The sequence below is a fragment of the Notothenia coriiceps genome, unplaced genomic scaffold (assembly GCF_000735185.1).
Source record: "Notothenia coriiceps isolate Sejong01 unplaced genomic scaffold, NC01 NC01_scaffold00028800, whole genome shotgun sequence".
Lineage (NCBI taxonomy): Eukaryota > Metazoa > Chordata > Actinopteri > Perciformes > Nototheniidae > Notothenia > Notothenia coriiceps.
Genome location: NW_011361501.1, coordinates 9713 through 19299, shown reverse-complemented (window position 1 = coordinate 19299; position 9587 = coordinate 9713). Strand labels below are relative to the sequence as shown.

The 9587-nt window shown below is 41.6% G+C and overlaps 1 pseudogene; it reads right to left on the bottom strand.

Moving 5' to 3' along the window:
• Positions 1-5664: 5664 nt before the first annotated feature.
• The window catches only part of LOC104958427 (metabotropic glutamate receptor 8 pseudogene), a 6141-nt pseudogene continuing 2218 nt past the window's right edge, over positions 5665-9587 (bottom strand).

Genomic DNA, 9587 nt, shown 5'->3' with positions numbered 1-9587 from the left:
AGAAAAAACATTTTCAAAAACTCTGCAAGAAAGAATATATTCCACTGCGTTACCCAGGTTTCTTTTGGGCATTTATTACATTGTTGTATTCCATTTTAGCAATTTATTTAGAGTTTGTAGTCCGGCTTCTCACATGATGTTCTCATAACTTTATTAAATTGCATAACAGAGATATTACATTTCAAAAAATTAATATGTAAAATCCAGATACAAACACTAATGAGTCAGTAGGTATATCATACACAAACACACCTGTCTCTTTATAGTGCGAGAGGTTTCAATAAGAGCGCAGATTATCAATAAATGAATGCCGTACAAATTGAGCCCATCAAAATGAGCATATTCACAAAAAGCTTTATTGACCCTGACAAAGAAACACTGCGGACGATGGCTTCAGACGGCTTAACGAGCTTGTTATTGTCAGACAAACACTAATGAATCGCAGCTGCAATCAGCAAATTCCCCTCCATTGAATTCCATTACCCGCCCTCTGCCCCATCTTTCCTTTCTCTCGGAGAGAAATCGAATTTGTTAGCCAACAACAGAGCCACCAGGTAATCAGCGTTGGAAGTCTCCGGATTACATTCATTAAATAAAGCGGTCTCAACCTCACATTCATTCAGGACGTAGAGATGATACGAGGCTGACGATTGGTTGCTTAATGAGACATACAGGATTGATTGTGATTGGCTGGGATTGGAGACATACAGGGAAATCACCTGCGATGAATGGACAGGTAAGATTAGGTTACGGTCATTAAAGATGTTTCTGGTCAGATCGAAGACTGGAAAAAAAACGTTGTAAATTTCAGAGCCATTTGTGTCCATTCTCATTAGCTCATCTGATTCAAGTGAAGCAACAAAAACAAATCCAGATTCTAACGATAAAGTCTTCATTGGTCGAATCAACAATAGCTACTGGTTAGTTGTTGGCGTCCGGCTCTATACACCAAAGTTAAGATGAAAGGAAAAGAGGTTAAATAGAGCGATCTGTAATCTTTTATCAAGTCACAAAATACATCTCCATTAACTTTCTGATGTCAAATTTGAAGTCTGAGAATTAAAAAAAATGTATTTAACAAATGCAAGTCAAGTCAATGTTTATTTAAAGCAGGTTTAAAATAACACAAATCAAGTCTCGAGTCACTAGAAGGAAGTCATAAGCAAGTTCAAATCATTTCTGACATGTCCACTTGACATTTCTAGGAGCAAATCAAGTCTCAAGGACTTAAAGACAAACTATAATTAAAGTATTTTGGGACAATACTCAAGAAATATAACACAAGTCCAAGTCAAGTATCTGTTCATTTAAGACTTGTTTTATATGTCAGGGAACTAGAAGGAAATGTCAAGTAATTTGAGACGTGTCTTAGGTTATTTAACAAGTCCAAAGTCACGCCAAGTTAAGATTAAAGTTGTCAGACAAGCTTTGAGCAATTTGAATCAAGACCAAGTCAAGTCTCTGGTCATTTTAGACTCCATGAGTACACATGTGTGTTTACTCAGGTCACCATGACAATGATATTCAAGTCATTTGCTTAAAGTCTCAGGTTACCCGATCCAAAGTTGTATGTAATTAAAATAAATGTCAAGTCTCTGGTGCTTTTAGACTAGTTGTATGTCCTATGAGTATAGTGTTGTCTATGAGTGTTGTCTCAGGTCACAAGCGATACGTTTAAATGAAAATTCAAGTCCTTTGAGACAAGTCTAGGTCTATTCTCCAAAATAATGAGACCGCTAAAGTCATTGAGTCTTGGTTCATTTGAGTCACAACGCATTAAAAAGGTCAGCTTTTTAAGTAACAATCGTTTAGGAAGAAAAACCCTTCAAGAGCAACACATGTCTTACCAACGTTTCTGCATCAACTCTCAAAGAAAAAAAGTCAAAGAATAGCCGAAAATTTACCAAATTAATCCACAGATTGGAGCTACTGAACCTTGACTTCTTCCTTCTGTAAAAAAGCACTTTAGGCTGCTCTTACTTTAAAGGGGACCTATCATGCGAAATGCACTTTTTTACGTCTTGTATACATGAACATGTGTCCCCGGTGTTCCAGGGAACTCACCAAGTGTCAGAAAACACAACCCTCTCTATTTTCCTCCATACCCAAATCTCTAAAAAAGGGGCTGCAACGGATCTGATACAGACTGATCCAGATTTGAACACTTCTATGACGTCACAGAAGTGGCGCTACGGCTATTGGGCCAACTCCACCAATCAGGAGGAGACAGCCACGGACATTGCTGTTCGAAAGCCCTGGAGACGCTGTAGTACATATGCCAGGCCTGTAGATGGTGCTGTTCTCGCAGAATCAGCCCATGATGCAAAGACAATGTTAAATTGAGCGAAATGCGGAATGGCTAAAATGCATGATCTGTTTGGTATTTTGAAAAATAAAAAGTATAAATATGCCTTATATAGGTATGGTCCTACACTATATTATTCAAATATAGCATGATAGGTCCACTTGAAGCTTTGAAAGGATTCAGAAGGATAGACGCATCAACCAGAGCTCCTGAACTGCGTCGGACTGAACACTAACGTCAATATTTCCTGTCATTTATTAGAGAGTATATTTCCGTGCTGGTCTCATGTTCTTCACCTCCTCTTTCCTTTTGTCCCACAGATTAAGTGTTCACTCCCCGATATGAACCATCTGTTAGCACCGAGTGGTGTGACGTCAGGAGGCAACACTTCAGAGAGCGGAAACCTGCCTTTCACACGTCTTCAGACTGTGCAAAGATCGGAAAGCTAGCTGAAACATTTCTGGAGAGCTTTCCCTGAAACTCACTCTGCAGGAACAGACGTGGGAAGATTCTCTTTCTCAACCTAGGAACGTTTTGAATCATCAAGCAGGAGTATAATGTTTTCTGCTGATCTTCATCACCTCATTCTGTCACAAACACAAAGAAAGAACTCAGAGGGAATCAGAGAAAGAAAACTGGGAGCTAAGAGAATCACAGACTGAGACGATGAAGAGCTGCAGGAATAAAAAAATGCTTCACATCAAAGTTTGACTTCACAACGAGTCCTTTTTCTAGGAAGTCTATCAAACATGAAATAACTTTTTCAAAAGGCTTTATAACTTTCACATGACACATGTTATCAAAGCAATATTACGATTATGAAACTAAATAAATGAGTTTAATAGAATCAAATAAAAATATATGAATTAAAATGTGACTCAAGGGGACCCTATCATGATCATTTTCAGGTGTATATCAGTATGTAGTGTCTCTACTTTAAAGAGTCCTCTCCTGCTGATGTTCAGGTGTATATCAGTATGTAGTGTCTCTACTTTAAAGAGTCATCTCTTGCTGATGTTCAGGTGTATATCAGTATGTAGTGTCTCTACTTTAAAGAGTCCTCTCCTGATGATGTTCAGGTGTATATCAGTATGTAGTGTCTCTACTTTAAAGAGTCCTCTCCTGCTGATGTTCAGGTGTATATCAGTATGTAGTGTCTCTACTTTAAAGAGTCCTCTCCTGCTGATGTTCAGGTGTATATCAGTATGTAGTGTCTCTACTTTAAAGAGTCCTCTCCTGCTGATGTTCAGGTGTATATCAGTATGTAGTGTCTCTACTTTAAAGAGTCCTCTCCTGCTGATGTTCAGGTGTATATCAGTATGTAGTGTCTCTACTTTAAAGAGTCCTCTCCTGCTGATGTTCAGGTGTATATCAGTATGTAGTGTCTCTACTTTAAAGAGTCCTCTCCTGCTGATGTTCAGGTGTATATCAGTATGGAGTGTCTCTACTTTAAAGAGTCCTCTCCTGNGTTGAAACATGTGCCATTTGTTCGCCCCACACCAGATTAAAACAAGCAGTTTTGTTTCAATTCAGGGTTAAAGCTGCTGATTGATTCTCAACACATCTGTGCAGAGTGAAATGAAGGAGCCCTGTCATGAACTCCAAGAACGTTGTGAGGTGCGGCAAGTGTTACCATAAGTTTTGGAGTACATTAATTACCAATCCCAGGGTGGAGGGGTGTTAACCACTGAAAGCCTCAACCTCAACCTTGGTCAGAGTTCTCTTCTAAAAATAATTGTGTTCCTTAACCTTCACACAGGGCTCAACTTTCCTTAACCTGGTAAGTTGCACAGATTGTAAAACCTTTACACTGGCTTACCACGGCCTGTGTCGCTGGGGGGTATACTACCGAAGGCAGGATTTTCGCTTACGGGCTAGATTCAGGGAAAAGAACCTCGGGGTTTCCGGGTCCCTACAGTCCGAAAAGCTGGTTCTCTTTTAGCGAAGCTAGAGTTCTCCATGGTAACTTATGCTGTGCGGTGCGGGTAACCTGCCCCGGAGCAGTTTAAGTTTGGCAGGCCTTAAGAGATCAACTCAGTGAAAGGCCACCGGCCTGCTTTGGCCAATTCAGAGGCTCAGTGTGCGGAGTTTAAGCGATCAAGTCATATCAGGGAGAAAGGGGAAAACAGAAAAGCTGCCGTGCAGGACAAGACGCCGGGGCAATAATTCACGACTGTTGTGGAAACGTAAACGATTAATAGAATATCACCTCCCATCTTCAAGGCAATCTTGCTAATTATTAAAGCATTAGGCCCGTTAAGAAAGCTTTACTTAAATATCGGGCCACAACATAAGGTATAACCGGATCAGAGTAACATTAAGTACAGTCCGCGGCATATCACATCATAATGTATCATATATCTCCTTATCTGAGTCAGCTGAGCCGTATCTGGCCGCGCAACACTCACAGTGTCACATACTGGATGCAGAAGTATTATTTTAAGCAACTAATTAAGTTGACGAAACACTCGAGTCAAATGTAATTAAAGTCAGATCGTGTCTTAGAGGGGACAGTGATATCATAAACCTGTTAATGTACGCATTCAAACACTTTTTCTTTTACCAGCTGTATTCACCTTGCAGGTGCAACTATGTGGCTTTGATCCTGGATAAAGTGTTTAAGTCATGGATGTTTAAAGTTTAACTTCCTCCATATTTTACTAATATTAAAGTTCACTTTTCATTCATGAAGTATGACGCGCTGCGCTGTCAGTACGCTTCTCCATGTTTGTGATTGGTCGAATGTTCCAAATACCACCCCTTTCATGTGAACGCGCACCTACTGTAACTAGTTGGACACGGCTGGCTTGAGCGATCCACTTGATAACCTGCGTCGAAGGACCGTTTAGCGAGAGCGCGTATGTTTTGGATTAGGCCAACCGGCTAACTCAAACATATCCAGGTTAGGTTGAACCAGCTTCGTAGAACAGACCTCAAGTGTCCAGGTTTAAAGGTGCGTGCCAATTTGTAAATAACAATTATAATCAACTTTCAAGGCCGGTGACATTATGTGATTATGCAAGTCACTGTATTTTCCACAACAATGTTCCGCAAATATTTCAGAATAAAAGTCTGTGCCTTAACAAATGAAGGGATTGTGTCCTCATAAAAATGACAAATAACTTTTATTTTGTAGAAGTAACAGGAAGAGTCAAAACAAATCATGTCAAAATATAATCCAATAAACCTCACGCCCACGACAAAGGCAGATGCCAAAATCTAGTCTGCTGAATCACAGCCGAGTCCATGTCACAGCCATAAAGCAGACTTTTCTGTCTCATCTGGCTTTATCTACCAACAGTAGATAAATCAAAGAAATATAGACAGTACCAAGTATTTTTGCATCTCTTTCTCTCCGTTCAGGTGTTGACCAAAGTTCCCACTCAATAAGCCTCAGAACATCACCAGGGACACCAATTCAAACATCCCAAGGAAGCGTTCCCTTACCTTGAACAGCCGCAGGATGTTGGCCACCATGATGGACACCGAGCTGGCCGACGCCCCGATGACGCCCACCACTTTATCCGGCTTGGCGAAGATGGGCGGTTCTCCGTTAGCACATCGGACGTCAGAACCATCCCTCTCGATGAGCGCCTGGACGAAGGTAAGCGACTGCTCCAGGGCGTAAGTGTCCCGCGAACAGGTGTCCAGGATGCGCGCCCCGAGAGTCACATTGGGCAAGATGTCCGGGTCTTTGTTGATGAGGTCGATGGCGAAAAGCATGGCCTCCAGACGGTGGATACCCTTCTCCTTCTTTAGTTCTCCACAGGGGACGCCCCTATCGCCACGGGAGTGAACGGGGAACAATCCGCCCAGGATGATGTCCCCGTCCAGCCGGATGGAGTGGGCAAACTCTTGCTGGGGAAGCTGGGAGTCCGCCAACACGCCGGGCTTCTGGGAGGTGGTGGAGCAAAGCAACCAGCAGCTTTTAAGTATCACCAGAGAGAAGACGCTCGGGACACTCGGGGGCTTCAAACCCATCGCCATTTTCCAGTGATTCAAGAAACAGGAAGAGGAAGTAGTGGTGGTATGATCGCCGAATCAACAGGAAGGTGGCTGTGGTGCAGGTGGTGTTGCGAGGGCGAGCCTGACCATGGAGTCCCCCGTCACCCAGGGCAGGGTCAACCACGGCGGGCGGTCCCTCCTAAGAACACTGGCCCCGGGGGTTTCCTGCGGTAACGGTTCCTGAGTTTGACATAGCTGTCTGCATAGGAGGAGGCGGAGGATTGAGGTCGCAGCAGCTCCAGTTTCACATTCTTCCTGAAAGCTGTTGGAGGATCAGACAGAGAAGGAAACAATCAATTAGAGATCAATAAACCAGATAGATCTGAGCTCAGGTGGCCAGCAGCGTCACGGTCTCAGTTTTAGGTTTCAAATGCCTATATTCATGATTAAGTCGATTTGTTTTACTCATATACTGTTTAAAAATACAAGTACAATCATAAAGGAGATTTGTAAAATGGGACTTCCGATAAGCTTTTCAAACCTTGAGAACATGTGACCAGACACTGCACAAAAAATAATTAACATATATCTTACTAACACTTCTAGATTTGGAGAGAGTTCACGTACTACACAGAAACATTTATGAGCTAAAGAGACACGTTACTCTCCCAGATACAGGACAACAATCATTGAATGCATGTATCACAATGTTACTGTAAGGTTATTTCCTCTTGCAAAAGACTCACTTTTCTAACTAACTGCAAACCACAGACTTTGAAACAAACCCAGTTTTTGTGTTCTGCCTCTTGGGATTTAACAAGCCATTCAGATTTGGCTCCCCTTCCCATGGTAAATGCAGGCTCATTACAAGATTCCCATCCCAAAATCTGAGTGTTCTCCACCCACAGCTTGAGATGCAGCTTTGAAATGTATCTCGCAAGGCAGTCATAGCAGACTGGGCTTTTTCAGAATGATGGATACATTGCTAAAACAGAGCATTTCAGACAAACAAAATGAAAAGAACAATGTGATTTTTAATATTAAAGCACTTCGGTTCGGGCACCTAGTTAGGATGCCACCTGGGCGCCTCCCTAGGGAGGTGTTCCAGGCACGTCCAGCTGGGAAGAGACCAAGGGGTAGACCTAGAACCAGATGGAGGGATTATATCTCTTCGCTGGCCTGGGAGCGCCTTGGGACCCCCCAGTCAGAGCTGGTTGATGTGGCCAGGGAAAAGAAAGTTTGGGGCTCTCTGCTGGAACTGCTACCTCCGCGACCCGACCACGGATAAGCGGGAGAAGACGGATGGATGGAATATTAAAGCATATAAAAACCTTCTAAATCACCCAAGACATGATGTTTCCTCTTTAAGATATTCGTTTTTTCTACCAAACTTTGGCTACTTTTTTTGGAGGTATTCTTACTAAGTCACATGTTGTACATTGTTTATTTCAACTGCCCCCAAACACATGTTACGCCACAGTTTGGTTTACCTGTCTGCAACTACTAGCTCCATGTTTAAGTCCTCCACACACATGGGCTGCTTGTCACTTCTCGTGGTCGGCGCAAGTGAGGGACGCAGATTTTAATTTAACCGAAGTGAGATGCAGCCACGTGATTAAAATGGCCTCTTATACTCTACGAACAGGAAGTGGAACAAACCAACTGTCTGCGATGAGGAGGGGGGTCCACCACCTGGAATTAATCTGGTTGTTTTGCACCCCAAATGTTGATCATTGGTGACGGGTGTAATAAATGCTTTTGGTGTTTTAATGTTAGTTTGGTTATAAATGTGTTGTTTATTTTGACCCATAACCATGTTTAAATGTTCTGCCGTAAAATAACAAGACATTATCGATCGACATAGAATATTTGAAAGTATTACATTAAAATTGTAGTTACTGTAAGGGCCCATTTCTCACTCTCAGCTCATTGGTTTTCACTTAAATTGATAACATTGACATATAATAAATTATGAATTTGATGACACATTAATTGATATTACATGGAGATGTTCTCTCGCTTATAATAATGTAATTTAGTGTTCTTCGTCATGTTTTGAGCGATTATAGCCAGCTTGGTCCAACACTTGGGTCCAGATTAAAATATCTCAACAACATTTCAATAAATAACCACGATATTTGGACCACACATGCAAGACTCCCAGAGGATGAGTCCTACTGACTTTGGTGATTCCTTGACTTTTCCTCTAGCACCACCAGCACGTCAAAGTTCCCCCTTACCCTGTGAAATATTTCAATATTTTCTTTATGGATAGTCACCACGTTTAGTTCAGACGTTCATGGTTCCCAGAGGATAATTCCTACTCACACCGGTGAGTGTCTGCATTTTTTTTTTGCCAGTGCCACCATCTGGTCAGACTTGCTCAATTGGTTTAAGAACAAATATCTGTACAACTCTTACCTGTAGTTTGGGCTTATTGCTAAACAGCTGGATGCCAACAGTCTTAACGAAGATGGTGAACATCAGCAATATCAATATGAGCATATTAGCTTTTAGCTCCAAGCCTCACTGTGCCTAAATACTGCATGGTTGTTATTTAGTTGTTCCTTTGATTTCTATCAACCTGGGCATCACTTGAGCAAATGTTAGTTTAGCAGCAAAACTTAATGAGGTACATGAAGTGATATTTGAACATCTGGACGTCATCTGTTGCATTGTATTGTATTAATTGGACAGCTGTGTGTTTCCCATTTTTCCAACAACAGTCAACTTTTCTTAACACCGAGTCTCAAAACCTTGTAATCGATGAGTATAATTTTAAGATATATAAAATGGTTTTTGTTGCATTTTTTAACCTTCATTGGAAAAAATGACAGTTACGCACAGTATTGAATTTGGAACCACTTTGCAGCATCCTTAACCTGGAAGTGAAATAGTGTACTTTACAGGAGTAACACCAGCTTTGGAGTGATGTTATCATCAACCCATCACTAATAGGTTACAGGCTACAAGGTTATGAAACAGCCTTGGTGTTGGAAACGTTTTGAAAGTCTGATGTTTGGTTGAGTCCTCCGTCTCCCTGACCTCTGTTTCCAAATGGATCCAAAACAAACATCAACAGATCTGTGTTTGAAGGACGACATGTTGGACTTTCACATGATGAAGGTGTCCATGTACTTTTGGCCACAAAGTGAATTTAAAGAGATTGTAACATTGTGAGTTTCTTTCTTCTGATCTTTTGTATTCTTATGTCTCTCTTTCTGGTATCTTAAATCTCACTCACTCACACTCACACACACACACACACACACACACTCACTCACTCACTCACTCACTCACTCACTCACACACACACACACACACACACACACACACA